This window comes from Silene latifolia, chromosome 9 (genome assembly GCF_048544455.1).
Source record: "Silene latifolia isolate original U9 population chromosome 9, ASM4854445v1, whole genome shotgun sequence".
Taxonomy (NCBI): Eukaryota; Viridiplantae; Streptophyta; class Magnoliopsida; order Caryophyllales; family Caryophyllaceae; genus Silene; species Silene latifolia.
Window position 1 is genome coordinate 141,272,468 of NC_133534.1, and position 17,967 is coordinate 141,290,434.

A 17,967-nucleotide genomic window follows, 5' to 3' on the forward strand; every position below is an offset into this window, starting at 1 on the left:
TTGATTGATGCGGTATAAACAATGTGAATCTAGGACTTGCATTTAGATTATTTGGCATACTAGTTGGTAGAAGCATGTGCATTAGGATGTATAAATGTTAGTTGCATCATGGCATGTAGTTGCATGTTAGAAAATTTTGCGAAACCGTCTACTTGGGAAGCTTGACAAGTGTATATAGGCCCTAGTAGATGCTTTTTATTCTTAAGACTTTGCTTGTAGAATACTTGTAAAACACCCTAGGATGTGTCATGCTAGTATCCTTTGACCCATGGATTAAGGCCTAGTCAAGAGTACTTTGTGGTGTGATAACTCCTTGGCTACCGTTTATTCCAAGGTGACCCTTGAAACCATGCATCCAACCATCATTCATCCATATTCTACCATACATTTTGTCATCAAAGGGAATGTGCACAAAACAAAAAGAAATCAATTTGAGTTCAATGAAATGAAAAGTGAAAGAAAGTTTGCAAAAATGCATCAAATGAAAAGAGGAGCAAAAATAGAACTCCTAAAAGCTTCAAATACAAGGCACCCTCGTTACTAATTGGGGTGACTTTGAAAATGTTCAAAAAGAAATGCAAAAAGTTGTCAAGTATTGAAAAGCCAAAAATCAAAAAGAAATGGCAAAGAAAGTGTTCTCAAATGTCAAATGCCAATGAAATTGGGGGGAAAAACAAAAACAAAAGCAAACTCCCAAAGTGAAACTCAAATATCTATCGATCCCTTTTCCATCTTATCCATTTTTGTGCATGGTAGAGAGGGGACGACCCTTCTTCTTGTCTAGGCAAGAGGGGGAATTCCGCGATCCTCCAGTGTTTCTAACACCATAGGGAGTCTACTCTTGACAAAAGCATTTAACGATTGAGGACAAGGGTACCCTAGCTTGACACAACTTGGAGGTGATTTATTGGTATCCTTCTAGGCTTAGTAGTTTGAACAAATTGCATCTATGAAGGATTGTGTACCCTTGAATTGCTTCCCTTGTAGGTAATTTCCGCCACTTGGATGAGGAAAGTGGCTATTCTTTTGTAGATGCATCCATTACTTGTTTTGTGTGCTTTAATGTTTGGATGTGTCGCCATTTTGGCAAGACCCACCTTGCCTTGCAAGAAGGCATCCTACCTCATGGTTGTCTTGTTGTGAGTTGAAGGAGCGGAGTGAGACCCGCTAATTGTCTCATATCGGTTATATTATTAGGTTAGTTTAAATAAAGGTCTAGTTTTAGTCACCTCTTTACTCGGGACGAGTAAAGGTTCGGTTTGGGGATATTTGATGTGACCATAATTAGCGCACATTTAGTCCCCTAATTGACCCTATTTTGCATACTATTATAGCATTTCATGGCCATTTTATCCGTCCAAACCTTTCTATTTGCTTTTCTATCGCATTTCCTATGTTTTGTAGAAAAGGAGATAATAAGGCGGAAATTCCCGTCTTTCGTGCACATTTAGGAAGCTACTTGACGATAATAGATGGACTAGTATGAAGAGGAAGCAAGGACTAAAGACCAATCTCGAAAGAATAAAACGGAAATGAGCAAAAAGGGAAGAAAAGAAGAAGAACCATTGCTGGAGAACAATCCAAGCGGATTGTCTGAAATCCGCCCGTCTCATCACCACAATCCGAGCGTCCTGCTCTCCAATCCGCTCGGATTGCCCCGCTAGAATCCGTCCGGATTCCCCCAATCCGCTCGGATCCCCTTACGAAATCCGGCCGTCCCGACTTCTACCCGCACGGATTGTAGCACAAAGACGTTTTCATTCTTCTAGCAACGATAAGAGAAGCCCTTCTCTCGGACAATCCCGAGTCTCCCGCTCAAATCTCAAAAGTGTAATTACTAGTTTAGCCCTTAGTTAACCCTAATGCATCCTCCCTAATTTCCACTATAAATACCCCATTTGTAAATAATCAAGGGGGGGCTCCTTTATCAAGTTTTATTAGATTAGAAAACTCTCTTAGATTAGATTAGGAGTAGATTAGAATAAATTACTCTTTAATCTTTCCACAAATTACACATTAATCTCTCCTTAATTATTGTTCAAGTTTATTATTCAAGTTTATTATTGGGTAATTGAAGATTATTGGGTTATTATTGGGAGATTGACAACCTTCCATCAATCAATCAAGTTTCTTCTATTAGCCATGCTTTATTATTTGGATCATTTTAAGTTGGTATAATTCCTTTACTCTTTAATCTTTATTGTTCATTTCTTCATTCTACTATCATGTTTATACTTGTTGTGATGATTGACACCATTAATGACATGTTTCCCATGATAATGAGTGAGTAGTTTCTTTAGCTAGGATTAATGGGTAATTAGGGGAAACCAACATGGGATTGATTCATGCTTAATCCAATGTGTTTTCATAATCAAATTGCTTGCTTGTTGTGATGTCAACTTTATGCACATGTTATGTTTGATGAAATGCCAAGCCTATGAATCCTTGCATTTTTACCATCTCTTATCTACTCAACTTGACTTGTAAGATATAAACCAACTCGAGTCTTGTTAGACCATGCATAGAAGTTGAATAGGAGGAAAGTAAGTCGACTTGTAGGTGTTGTACAATCTAATCGATTCGGCTCCGGGACCCAACTCTTCCTATGAACCGTAAGACATAACCCAACTCGGTTCCTCCACAACACTAATTGCTTGCATATAATTGTAAACATGTTTGTATGACCAATACCATGAATCCCCTATGACCCCATGATATCCTAGCACTTTTAGTCAATTGTTTACATCTCTCCTTTTATTGTTCGTTTTACTATATTGCTTGCATTAGTTTAGACACAACTACAAACCCAACCAAATTGTGACACTAGCATAAATTAAGATAGATAGACTTAGAACCCAAAGCACACCGTCCCATGGATCGACCTCGACTTACCGCTAACTAGTTGTTTGTTGAGTATTATAAATTGTGTTTGATTGGATGAGTGACGACATCACCCACATCACACGGCTGTCGCAACCCTATCAAAAATAAAACCAACCGGTCTCTATAAAATGTAGTAGAGGCAGTCGGGTATCGTATCCACAGGGAGATGGGAATTCTGTATGCTAAACTATATCTGCTTAGGTAACCGTTTCTTTGGCGGTTGATTCTTTTATTCTAAACTACGGAGATATAGAGAAAAGGAACAATAAGGAAACAAGAAATAAGTTCTAATGAAATTACCAAAAAGAGAGAAACAGCTAGGACAGTCGGTTCACCATGTTTTTCTAGGGATCTAATCTAGGGTCAAAGGTCGGCAAAAACTCGGTCTGTAGGGTAGTGAAAAGGTCCTTCCGGTCCGCTATTCACCCTAAAACATTACTAACTTAGCTTCCGCCCTCATTAGAATGTCCTAATGTTCACTGCGGGTCTTACCCCTCCCAATCTTCCGATCTAGGTCAAGGTGTACCGAATCAAATTGCTAAATGTGTCGAATCAAGCAGCTAATTGCTATTAACTGCGGTGATTAACAACACAAACCTAATTTTAGCCAAGCCTAATCACCTAATCTTAACCTCCCTAATTACCATGGCTCCCCTATGTCCTAGCATAAAGAGATTAGCTATGCATGATTAAAGTTGAGAAATTAATAATAACAAACGAAACAATTAACTTGAACATGATAATAGGATAATAAATTACGAACCCTAATGCTAGAGATTAATTACTAAAGAAAATAAGAATTCAACATAATAGAGACAAGAGATGACAAAAACAAGAACAATTGCAATCAAAAATAATTGAAATTAAGGAAGGAAAATACCCAATACAATGAATTCCAAAAGCTATAGTTTTAGGCCTAAGGAGTAAAGAGCCAAAGAGAGAGGGAAGAGGGAAACCGTTTTTATCTGCCGTCCTCTCATTTATTCTAAGATAAAATTAAAATACTCAACAAGTAAATCTTAAAGATTGCGTAGAAATATCCTAGCGTTAAAACCACTCGATCGAGTAAAAACAAGCTACTCGATCGAGCATAATAGAGGTCACATCTCTCGATCGAGCAAAGCAGGTACTCGATCGAAGAACTCTTCATACGCCCCTCTCGATCGAGTATATAGATCCTCTCGATCGAGAGTTCTTAGCAGCAATGTACTCGATCGACCAGTTTCAGCAGTCAACTTAATTCGATCGAGCTAGCTACCAATGTGTCAGCACGGGTGAACTCAAAACACCTTCCGAAGCCACTTCACACATCCCTCAGTGATAAATTCCAGGCTCCAATTCATCTATCTCCAAAATGCATGCAAATGGGACAGGTTTAGGCTTGATTTAGCTCACTTCAGGTCCAATCCCTGCATGTAACGCCAAATAGAACAACCCCTATTCGGGGGCATTTGTAGCTAGATGCTACATAAATAACATAGAAATGCCTGTAAATATAGAATAAAAACCTTATATAAAATGCACGCATCAAACTTCCCCCAAACCAAACCTTTGCATGTCCCCAAGCAAACTATATGAAACTAAGAACAACTAGTGGAATGGTACCAGCTTATCAGCTACAAATTGCCCACCCAAACCAATTTAATGCAACAAATTAACAAAGTGGCAATGGGTCAAATGCAAACGAGTTAACTCAATGTTTGAAACCACTGAACCGTCGACCTTGCAAGACTCCTATATATCGGACTCTCACGGGTCGATCATCACACAGATCAAGCACAAGGTGAGTATAATTTTGTGAGATAGAAAGAAATAAAGCTGCTTACCTAACTTCGACCTATAAGAACATGCATGCAAACTAACATGAAACCAATTTCTACCGACCGTACATATGCATTCCAACCAATCAGAACCAAGACACATGCCGAGGACTTACATATAATGTGAGGTGAAGTAATTGGGTCAGAAGGGACAAAAACAATTTGGATAAGTGGAGGTAAAGCCAAGCTAGTACAAACGTAACCAAATATCAAACTCATTCCGCTTCACTCCTCAATATACAAAATGTAAAATTGTGTCATTGTGGCAAAACATCACTCATACCATCAAAAGACTCCCCATGAAAATAATGATAAGCATGGGTGTCATATTCAGCAATCTTTTTTCATATGATCATTTTTTCTCTTCTTCTTTCAACTTTCTTTCATCATTTTTTCATTTTTTCTTCAATCTTTTCCATTTCACTTTTCCCTTTTCATTCTCCTCATCTTTTTTATTCAAGACAAAATACCAAATTGATAATCACAACATACCCAAAATAACTGCTAGACTAGCTTGACTAGGGTAGGTTAAATTTAGGATCGTAGTTAAATAATGGGTCAAAACATGTTAATTTGGCTATGTGAGGCTCATGGGTAGAAATGAAAGAAAGGGTTGTAAGTTACCTCTCCACATGTGTCGCTGCCATGAACCCGAATGCATACAGGAACTAATAAAATAGTGTCATGTTCGTGCAATTTGATGTTACATGTCTTATAAGGAGTACTACTCACATCCTGAATGAAACCGGTCATGAATGTCACCAGTTTATCAAGCTCTAAATCTTAGAATGTAAATGTAGTTTGCCAATATTAGAGTGAAGTCTATTCGTCCAGCCGAGTTTAAACAAAAACTTGTAGATGATGCAAATAACTATGTCAATAGGAATGTTAAAAATCGCAAGGCAAAGGTAAAAGACTCAAAGTAGCATAAAAGTCTCAACGTTCCGACTCAACTTATATGCAAAATTAAACGTGGAATTTTTTGATATTTCTAAAAGTTTTTATTTTTTATAAGATTTTTGAATTTTTTGAAATTAAAATAAACAATACATGCAAAAATAAACGTGCAAACTGAAATGCAATAAAAATAATATGCAGACACAAGAATATGGATGCATATACCCTACCCAAACCTAACCGTACAATGCCCTCATTGTACCCAAAAATAAGGATAGGAAATGCAAACATCAAAGAAGAGTGCAGCCTTTGAAACTCACAAAATAACGCGAAGTGGGACCTCCCCAAACCAGCCAGCAACAAGGGAGGTCGTAAATAGCCCATAACAACATCGCAGGACACAAGTCAAGAGAAGCGAACTCGATTGAGAGAGCAAAGTACTCGATCGAGTAGAATGGGACTGCGGAAGTGCTCGATCGACGAAAAGCAAGTACTCGATCGAGAGGTCATCTTCTAGGGGTGCTCGATCAAGAAGGGAAAGTGCTCGATCGAGAAAGGGAAATACTCGATCGAGAGAGCAAAATGCTCGATCGAGAGCCCCCTATGCACGAGCTTCTAGGCGTCATCAAGGCACCTGCGAACACGCAACAAACAACCTACATAACTAACAAAACAAGTCCAAGCGTTCCAGTCTATCGCCTGTAAAAGTAGCAACTAAAGCACACGAAACTAACTAAATGTTTTAAGCAAAGTACAATAAATTACAAGCCGAGTTTCCTCTCGGATAGCGCAGGTTTAAGAGGTCCCGCACCACCTTCTGGCTTCAATTTTCGTGCTCATCGAAATGGTTGAAGTGGAAAACTTCAACGTTTCCAACAAAATCATTTGCTCCATATTAATGCTTCACATGATAGCCATTCACTTTAAATCTTCTGCCTTCGTAATTCTCTAACTCAACGGACCCAAACTTGGTGACACCTGTCACTGTATAAGGCCCACTCCACCTGGACTTCAGCTTACCAGAAAATAGGCACGGTCGGGCATTAAACAGCAGCACCTTCTGCTCGACATGGAATTCTCACGGTATGATTCTTTTAGCGTGCCATCTCTTTGTTTTCTCCTTGTAGATGCGCGAGCTATCATAGGCATTTAGCCGAAACTCTTCTAGCTCATCTAGCTGAAATAAAGGTTCCTCACCACACAACTTAGAATCATAATTCAATTCACGTATGGCCCACCAAGCCTTATCTTCCAGTTCAACAGGTAAATGACAAGACTTCCCATTAACAACCGATATGGTGATACGCCAATCGGTGTTTTAAAGGCAGTCCGATAAGCCCATAATGTGTCATCTAATTTTTAGCTCCAATGCTTCCGTGATTTAGAAACAACTTTAGCCAAGATTTCTTTTAGTTCCTTATTAGAGACCTCAACCAACCCACTGGTTTTGGGATGATACCCCAGACCTCTACGATGTTGGACACCGACTTTAGACAATAAAGCTGTAAGTTGCTTTTCTTTAAAATGCATACCCCCATCACTAATGACGATCCTAGGGACACCAAATCGGGGGAAAATAATCTTTTTAAACAGTTTGATCACGGTCTTGGCATCACAGTTAAGTGAAGCAACAACCTTTACCCACTTGGACACATAGTCTACAACCACTAGAATATAGCTGTTACCTTTACTGGATGGAAAAGGTCCTTGGAAATCAATGCCCCAGACATAAAAAACCTCAACCTCTAGAATGCCATTTTGGGGCATCTCATGTCTCCTAAAAATATTTCCCGAGCGCTGGAAAGCATCACAAGCTGAAACAAACACATTAGCATCTGCAAACAAAGTAGGCCAGAAAAAACCAGACTGAAGTACCTTGACCACGGTTTGCGGCGGCCGTGGTGACCGCCATAAGAGGAAGAATGACATCCCTCTAGGATTGTTTTGGTCTCCCACTACGGAATACACCGTCTGTAAAAACCATCAACATACTCCTTAAATAAATAAGGATCATCCCAAAAATATCGCTTCACATCATGAAGAAATCGCTTCCTCTGCTGATAAGACATGTTAGGTGGTAGCTCACCACCTACCACGTAGTTAGAAAAATTTGCATACCACAGATCAACACTTGTGTTAGTAATATTCGCAAATAAACTATCGTCAGGAAAAGAATCATCAATAGGTAAAAGATCCTCTCCCCCTGCTGCGGTAATCGCGACAGGTGATCAGCTACTACATTCTCGGCGCCCTTCTTGTCTTTGATTTCCAGATCAAACTGCTGGGGAAGGAGTATCCACCTTAACAATCGTGGCTTAGCTACCTTCTTAGCAAGAAGGTGTTTCAGCGCTGCGTGGTCAGTAAAAACAGTAACTTTCGAGCCTATCAAATAAGATCAAAACTTCTCCAGCGCATAAAGCACAGCTAACAACTCTTTCTCAGTGGTAGCATACTTCACTTGAGCTTCATCTAGAGTTCGGCTCGCATAATAAATCGCACTCAAAGTTTTGTCTTTTCGTTGGCCCAACACCGCTCATAGTGCATAATCACTAGCATCACACATAATCTCAAATGGAAGCTCCCAGTCGGGGAGGCTGGATAATCGGTGCTGAAATCAAGGCCTGTTTCAACTTGTTAAAAGCAGAAAGACACTCATTAGAAAATATAAATGGGGCATCCTTTAGTCACAACTGTTTAAGTGGTTTAGCAATTTTTGAGAAGTCCTTGATGAACCGGCGATAAAAGCCAGCATGTCCAAGGAAACTCCTCACTCCCTTAACATTAACAGGAGGTGGTAATTGCTTAATCACTTGCACTTTTGCTTTATCGACCTCGATGCCCCTATCAGAAACTATGTGCCCTAAGACAACTCCCTCGTTGACCATAAAGTGACACTTTTCCCAGTTAAGCACACGATTAACCTTAATGCAGCGCTGCAACACTTTATCAAGGTTAGACAAACAGTAATCAAAATCACTCCCATAGACGCTGAAATCGTCCATAAAGACCTCTATAATAGACTCTATATACTCAGAAAATATCCCCATCATGAACCTTTGAAAGGTAGCTGGGGCATTGCACAAACCAAAAGGCATTCTACGATAAGCAAAAAGACCTTGAGGGTAAGTAAAAGTAGTCTTTTCCTGATCATCCGGATGAATAGGTATCTGAAAGAACCATGAGTATCCATCTAAATAACATAAAATCTTATGAGAGGCTAACCTTTCTACCATCTGATCAACAAAAGGAAGGGGGAAATGATATTTCTTTGTGGGATCATTCAATTGTCTATAGTCTATACACATCCGCCAACCAGTCACAATTCTAGTAGGTATCAACTCATTCTTATCATTCTGAACCACGGTAGTTCCTCCTTTCTTAGGAACTACCTGAACTGGACTCACCCATTTAGAATGACCAACAGAATAGATAATACCTGCATCAAGTAGCTTCATTACCTCAGCCATCACAACATCCTGCATCTTCTGATTCAGCCTGCGCTGACCTTGTCTGCAAGGTTTGTGATCTTCCTCCAGCTCAATCCTGTGCATGCAAGTATCAGGGCTGATGCCCTTAATATCATCCAAAGAATAACCCATGGCTTTCCTGTTTTTCTAAAGAACAACTAACAAAGCAGTCAGCTGGTTATCATCAAGCTTAGCACTAATAATGACTAGATACGGCTCAGTATCATCTAAGAATGCATATTTAAGATGAGAAGGAAGAGGCTTACGCTCAGGTAGCTTTACCTCAATAGCACAAGAAGTGTTTACCAACTGTTTTACCTTCTCTTCTTCAGCGTTGGTGAGTTCACGCTCATCTATTGCAGCTTCAAGCAGATCCAACACAGCGTCATTGTTCTCCGGGTTATCTGCACACTCATGTAGCAACGTCAAAGCTTCCAGTGGATCCCTTATCAAGGAATCCGACCAGACCTCATAAACAGACTCATCAATGATATCAACTAAATAGCAAGTATCCTCTATCATTGGTCTAGCAAGTGTACCTGGCAAACTGAAAGTGAGAGTGTCGCCCCCCACCGCAAGAGTCGAACACCCTTGTTTGACATCTATAATAGCCCCAACTGTACACAAGAATGGTCTTCCCAATATAATTGGGGTCCTCTGGTATGTCTAAGACATTAAAATCTACTGGAATAAATAACTTTCCTACCTTGACAGGCACGTCTTCTAGGATACCGAAGGGTCGTCTAACCGATCTATCAGCCATCTGGAGGGTGATATTAGTCATTTTAATGTGACCCATATTAAGTTTCTTGCAAACAGAGTAAGGCATGACACTGACACTGGCTCGTAGATCACAAAGAGCCATTTCTATCACTTCATTTCCTATTACACATGTAATAGAAAAACTACCCGGGTCTTTCAGTTTGGGTGGAGCCTTATTGAGAATTAAACTGCTAGACTCTTCCATGAAATAAACAGTCTCAAACTCACTAAGCTCTCTCTTACGGGTCAAAATATCTTTCATAAATTTTGCATAAGAAGGTACTTGGGTAATTAGCTTGGTAAAAAGAACGGTCGACTGAAGGTTCTTGACCACTTCCACGAACTTACCGAACTGTCGCTCAACCTTAGCATCCTTCAGACGTCCTGGATAAGGAATTCTGGTAACAATGAGCGGGCCTGCGACTTTCTCTTTACCTTTGTCTAAACTTGGCATCTCCGCAGCAGAGGAAGATGACCCATCAGCGTGTTTAGACTTCAAAATAGTGTCTTCGCCATTACGTACATTCGATCGAGTAACCTTACTACACGATCGAGCACTTTGCTCGTGGGATCTGGTCGATCGAGTAGCACAACGTTCTCGATCGAACTCATCATTTTCGGCGGTGTTCGATCGAGTACTTTCAGAGGGAGAACTGCTCGATCGAGTACCCACATCACTCGATCGAGCACTTTGACGAGGTTCAGTAGCGTCAACGTCAAATTGCTCTTCCGAAATAGTTTTCGAATTTTCATCAATAGGTAAATCAGCATTTTCCGGCATTATTGGTCCGTCATAAGTAAGACCGCTTCGGAGATTAATTACATTAATCGGGTCGCAAGAAGGTGATTCATTTGCTTGATTCATTTGCTCGGATAGAAATTGTGCGAATTGATCTTTCAACTCCTTCATAAAATTCTCATGGTCTTGCACATTTTTCTGGACTTGATGTGCCAAAGATAGAACCAAGGATTTCAACTCCGCTATCTATGTATTTGTTGAAGAGGAATTATCTTGTTGCGGCATTGGATTAATAGGACTAGAAGTACTTGATATGGCTACATCTTCATAAAATTTGGAGAACGGAATTCCTTTCTTATATTGTTGGTAAGCATGGACTCGCTCTACTTCTGCCATACACGTAATAGGATCATGTCCTTCCGCGCCACATCTACCACAAAACACCTCTTGCTCAATCATACATGGAACTGTTGTTGATCACCCAAAATTGGTGGACTCTCTGACTTGTCACACCTAGCATTAAGAATTTCTACTTCAGCTACAAGGGATTCACTATCTCTTTTGCTCACTCGCCTACCTCCTCTGGGATTCCCATACTTAGCTACATGAATAGACATGTCTTCAATAAGATGCCATCCCATATTCTCTTCAATATTTTTCTGGAATCTTCCTTTGGCTGCAACATCCAATATGGCTCTTTGATCGTCATACAACCCATTGTAAAATTGGTTGCAAAGGAACCATTGTTGGAAGCCATGATGGGGTACAGAGCGAACTAGCTTCTTGAACCCAGTCCAAGCTTCATTCAAATCATCAGTGGCCAATTGTGTGAAATTAGTGATTTTGTGACACCCTCACTTATCGCGGAAAAGTAAACACGTAATTCTAGAATAAAACTGCATGGATATGTTTGTAATAGGTTCAATTGGGTAAAAACCTGTAATTTTAAAACCTGAACCTGTTATAAAGATATCCAAATTGGAAGGTGTCAAACATACAAGGTCTAACTAGAAGTGTCATAACATAACCATCGCTAAAGTCGCGAATAGCAAATTATACAACCAAATGTAAAGAGGGAGACATATGTCCCTAAAATGTATGTGACATAAAAAGTGTTTAAGGGTCACAATAAAATAAAGTCAATCTAGGTTCCAAGGTTACTTTGCTTGCTAGCTCGTCCATGTACCCCATATATGCATCACCTACCTGTCAATCGCATTTTATACAAATACGAAAGCCACAGTCAGTGGGGAGTAACTCCGAGTTCTCCCAGCCACGAAATGTCATAATTAATATAACATGTAAACATAAGAATATGAATATCAATAACACATAGCCTTAGCATATAGATGCTAGACGATCGTGCTTATCATGTGAACAACAATATAACACCACATAGTCCTAGCATGTGAATACTAGACCGACTCATGCTACACTATCATGTGAGTCACATAACATCCAGGAATCCAAACTCTATCAACCATAGCCGGCTTGCATCTCACCTTCTATGATTCATAGAATCATCAAACAAGAAAGGGCAATATATCAAAGACAGGCATAAGTTCTTAGTCCCGTCAATAGTCACTCAGAATCTCGAGTCTATACCACGAGGTAGGGAAGGTAATCGAACCGGTATCTTGGCTCGGAGGTTCTATCAAAACATGGCCAAGACACAACACAACCCTAGCCTAAAATCACAGAGACCTAGACATGGATACACACCACCGCACCCAAGACCCACAATTTTTCTAAAACAAAGTGAGTACCCTAAGGAGTCCACCAAAGGGTTGGCTAGTACTTAAGCTGACCACTTACTCTCAAAATAAGTAACGAGGTCATGCCCCAACTTAGATATAAACCCACCAAGTCAGGAACACAGAGGCTATTAAGCAGTGAACATACACTCGTCAAAGACTATAATGACCTATCTATGATGAAGGCCGAAATACTCACCTAGGACCTAGTCCCAGCTAGTCCCAGCTTGAATACTTTAGCCCACACCACACAAGACAAGTAGGATACCCAATTCAGCTGACAATCCAACACTATCTCCATTATCAATAATAATCCAAATTCCAGCTAACCATTAATTTCATAATTCATGAGAACAAGCTAAAATGGAAAAGAGGCAACAAGACTGAAGTATAAGGCAGCCAATTCATCCAACAACCAACATGTGAAATGATAATTACAAATATTAAGACATAACATAAAATTTCCAATAACAACCAATTTCACCTCAAAGACAAACCCTCGACCCGAGTCCCGCGACGGGTCATCGGTCAAATCGAGGCTGACTGGTTTAAACCTAGCTTGACCAAACTCGTTCGGTCAATCTGGCCCAGCTCAGAGTCTTTGCCTACTTTGGCCCAAATCATAAAATTTATCACAATATAATTCTCATGCTATTTCTAATTTCTATCATGTGAAAAACGAAAGTAACACATTATCAATCACCTAAACACTTAACAAACAACAGGCACAACATTAACTACTAATGTGACATTAATTCGTCGAGTAACTCGGAATAGTTACCTTACGCTAGCAAAGAGACAAGTAAGAACTTGAGAAAGCTTCTAAAACCCAAAATTACTTTTCCTCTTCAACCACATATGAGCCACCTAAAATAATTATGTGAAAGGACGATATTAACGAATTATCTTTATATAAAATATGAGACGGAAATTAATTTAATTATATTTTAAATAAACCAAACTAGCGTCAAAACAATTTATAGACACGGCTCAAAAGTTATTATGACAACCTCAAACTCGGCCTAACCACCAACTACACATGGCCTCAAACTCGTGACTTAGCTAGGCCACTGCCTAGGCCACGACCATCAAACTCGCCTAAAAGCAAGCCATAAGGAGTCCGACACGACCACCACCCGACTACCCACAGCCACCCTTCAGCCTACTTCATAACCTGACCCAAAAATCAGTCCAAAACAGACCCCAAAAGATGCCTAAGTTCGACCCCAACTCCAGTCCTCAAATGCAAAGTGAAAACCCACGATGACAGCTCTCGTCCCTGCCCAAAACAGAGTACCAATCGTCCCCTTAAGACTCCATTCTCGCGCCTAAAAACAGTCCTAGCTGAGCCAACTAAGTCAGCATTTAAAACGGTTTTAGAGCGGAAATCCACAAGTATAAAGCAACTCAAAAACAGTCCCTAAAGACTACAAAAATCGCCCCAACACAGAGTCCAAATTAGTCCAAAACAATCCCTACATGTCAGTATACACCGTCTCAACTATAAAACACACCAATTATCACCCAAAACAATCCATACATGTCAGCATACACCGTCTTAAATATACCACTTACTAACTAGCATCCCAAATTATCCCTAGAGGTCAGTATACACTGTCTCAATCATCTCCACATATCAGTATACACCGTCTCCACTATACAACTGACTAATTAACATCCATAAGGATCCCTATATATAATTATACACCGTCTTAATTATAAAACATACTAACCAGCATTCGGAATAAACATATTTTACAAGTAATATTGAGTAATCTATAATTATTACCTTTTTCCGATTGAACTAATCATTTATGACTAACAAATCTTCTACAAGACCGTCTATCTTAGCATCTACAACCGTCTTATAATAAATAATGCTGAAAGTATAAATTGGGTTTGTAAAAATACATGACGAAAATGAATGTTACTTACATCGGAATGACGAGAACGACGAGAGGAACGCTATGGAACAAAAATAGTTGAAAACGGATAAGGAACGAAGCACCGACGCGTCGATTAACGATCAAATTTTGAAAAGGAAAGAAAAAAATCGCTAGAAGAAGAAAAAAAAAATGAGAGAAGAAGAAATGAGACGTGAGGAGATGAAAATGAGGCGTGACACACACCGCTGCTATTTATTATACGTACGTTACTTCGTCGTTAAGAAACTTCGATAGTTATTAAAACCGTTTCGAGTTAATAAAATCAGTTTTTAGTAAAAGTTTCAATAATAAAACGGAATCAATAATAAATAAATTTAATGAGTGAAAATAAAATAAACTCAGCTAGTTAACGTAAATAATACAATATCAGCTTGAATCGGAATATTAGCGATTTTTACAAAACTAACAGATATTAATAAAAATTGCTAATTTAGTGCAATAAGCTCAAAATAGCTAATTGGACGGTTTTGTTCCCAAAATCCATCTCGGGTACACTTAAAACAACTTTCATAAGGACTCGTAAAGAAACGGAAATTATTAAATAAATAAACTCAACTAACTTCAATAAACTCGAACTAACTTTAAATAAACTTATTAATGATTATTAAAAATAACGTATCGAATTATGATGAAATTAATTAATTAGCTAAACATATATATATATATCGTTAAATGATGTAATTAAATTCAAAATAGCAATTAAAAGAATTTTATCCAACTTAATAAAATACGGGGTGTTACAATCACCGCATCTTTTAAAAAGTTTCGTCCTCGAAACTTGAAAGTATAAATGAAAGGTTATAAAAATAAAACTGAAATTGGAATTGGTAACCAAAACATTTAAAAGGTCACTTATCGTAAGAATCAAAATTCTTTCAAAAGTTTCAAATAAAATTTTCCGACAGAACCAGATTCTCATCAAAGGAACGGAAGTGCTCTCGTTGCGCATTCAAGAACATCACATTCCAAATCCAAGATAAGGTCAAAGGCAAATCATTTGTATAAATCAAAAATCAAAATACTTTCGAAAACATTAATGAAGAGTTTTCAAAAGTATAAGTCTCATTCATGGAACGAAATTGCTCTTGTTGTGCACACAAGAACGCTAACCTTCCAAGTCAAAGACAAATTTAAAACAAAAACTATTCGCCGACAAGCGTAGAACAAGTTATTAAACGTTTCCAATAACTAGTTCTAACATCCGATCAACGTTAAAATCAAAATAAGAGAAAGGTAATCTACTCAAATTTTCTTTTGCAAAAAGCCAAAATAGAAATAAAGGTTTCACCTTTAAACTAAAAGGGGAGTTAAATTCCTGAAATATAATATTAAACTTTGACAAAGGCATTATGATTAGATCAAAGTGAATAGAAATTGGATAAAATTTACAAAAATCTCGGGTTTAGCGATTAAAATCATGATAAAGAAGTCTATACTCAAGGAACAAATATGGAATTAAATCAAATTTTCATTTTCAAATCCTAAAAAATAGGTTAGGTTTGCAGAAGTGACATAAACTTTTAAGAATGAATCGAAACTGGTAGCTTGAAAGTTTAGAAGTTCTACATAAAGGAAAGTAACTTAGATAGCATAGAAACAAAGTATGTTAAGTGAGCTCAAACTTAAGCAACAAGAGAGCTATAATGAATTTCATAGGGTAGAAATTGAAGTCAAAATTACAAAGATGTCAAAGATAGAGTTTCACAAGATACGAGTGTCAAACTTAAAGGAGGAGCAAGATGAAGCGAGGAAATGAGGTATGAACGGTAACGCTCATGATCAAGGAGAAAGGGAAATTAGACAACAAGGAAACTTAAGCAACATGTCAGGGTGTGAGACTAAAAGAGTCGAATCATAAAGATAACTAGTTAACAACCAAAAGAAGAGATATTAGAATTAGGGAGGTATTCAAGACAAGGAAATAACGAGTAAACTTCTATACTTAAGAATCAAATCCAACCAAGGTATGAACGAAAGGGAGGAAAACGATTAAAGGTATGAAAGAGGATTTTAAGGCTTAAACCATACGCTTCCTAAAACTTAAGGTTCTCTCTAACAAGGTCACGCCTATTAGGGCATTGTACCTTCATGACAAAACGACCAAATCCCAAACATGGGTCAAGGTAAAATAAACGCTCGCTTAAGGGGTGATAAATCGGTTAGATACTTCTTCCACCTATCTTATCACATATTAGGATTTCCCTAAAGCAAATCTACCACTCAAATATAAAAGCATCTCTTTATCTCAAGCACTCGACACAACCTCAATGTTTTAAAAACCAAAGAATGAATTGATAAAGACTTCTCGACAAAGTTCTCAAGGAACAACTAACACCAAATCACATTCCCAAACTATACGGGAATGTTAACATCTAAAAAAATGGGTTTTCTTCCAAATTCATATTCTAAACTTATCTCATGTTTACTCCTAAGGCGGCGACGCTCAACCTACTAAGCTTTCAAATTCTAAACATAAACAACAAAGCCAAGTTCTATAACTTTAATCACATAGGCAACTCATTCCTAACACAAAGAATCCACCAATCGATTATACTTACTTTGTCAAGGAACTAGGTATAAGAATCACTAAGTATGTCTCATCACCTTACCTAAGTCTTTCTAACATCACGACTTCTCAAAGCCAGGGTTAAGGGTCAGACACAAACAATCTCCTCAAAAATCGAATTTTCCAACCCAGGTCAACATTCCTCACAAGAAGGAGTACTATCAAATGGCGTTAAGGGAGGATAAGCAAGGAACAAAAGACAAGTTAGGAGTACAAGCGTAGCTTTTAAAGTAAAACAGAAGGGAGTTTTGAAGGAGGATAAGCACCAAGAGATTAAGAATAAGGCGAGATACAAAAAGAACGAGAAACATCTTCAAGGAAGTAGAAGCATTCTTCAAAGGTTGAACAAATCTTCAATCCTCAGCAAAAGGCACTAAATCTTGATCTTCGTAAAATATAAGTGTCCTTTCAATGGAACGGAGATACTCTTGACGATCACTCAAGAACATCAATATTCCAATTCAAAGACATAAAAATACATTTTTACACCAACAAATGATAAAACTAATTATCAGACGTCTCCAATAACAAGCTTTAACACTAATTGACGTTAAAACCAGTGAAAAACATTAAAATATTTTCAAAACCTTTAGTTCAATATATTTTTTTTATAATAAGGGTAATAACTCCATTAGCTATAGATAAGCTCACGGTCATTGATCCAAGAACGCAACAATTATTAAATGCCAATCAACAAACAGGTTAGTACCTAACAAAGAGCAAACACAAAGAGACTACAACATAAGGTCCTAAGTCTACCCATCTTACCCATCTCTCAAGTTTATTATTTTAAGGTCAAGTTATTTATATTGGGGTGCACAAACGTGCGTCGGGAGCAAATATGCTCTGATACCAACTTGTGACACCCTCACTTATCGCGGAAAAGTAAACACGTAATTCTAGAATAAAACTGCATGGATATGTTTGTAATAGGTTCAATTGGGTAAAAACCTGTAATTTTAAAACCTGAACCTGTTATAAAGATATCCAAATTGGAAGGTGTCAAACATACAAGGTCTAACTAGAAGTGTCATAACATAACCATCGCTAAAGTCGCGAATAGCAAATTATACAACCAAATGTAAAGAGGGAGACATATGTCCCTAAAATGTATGTGACATAAAAAGTGTTTA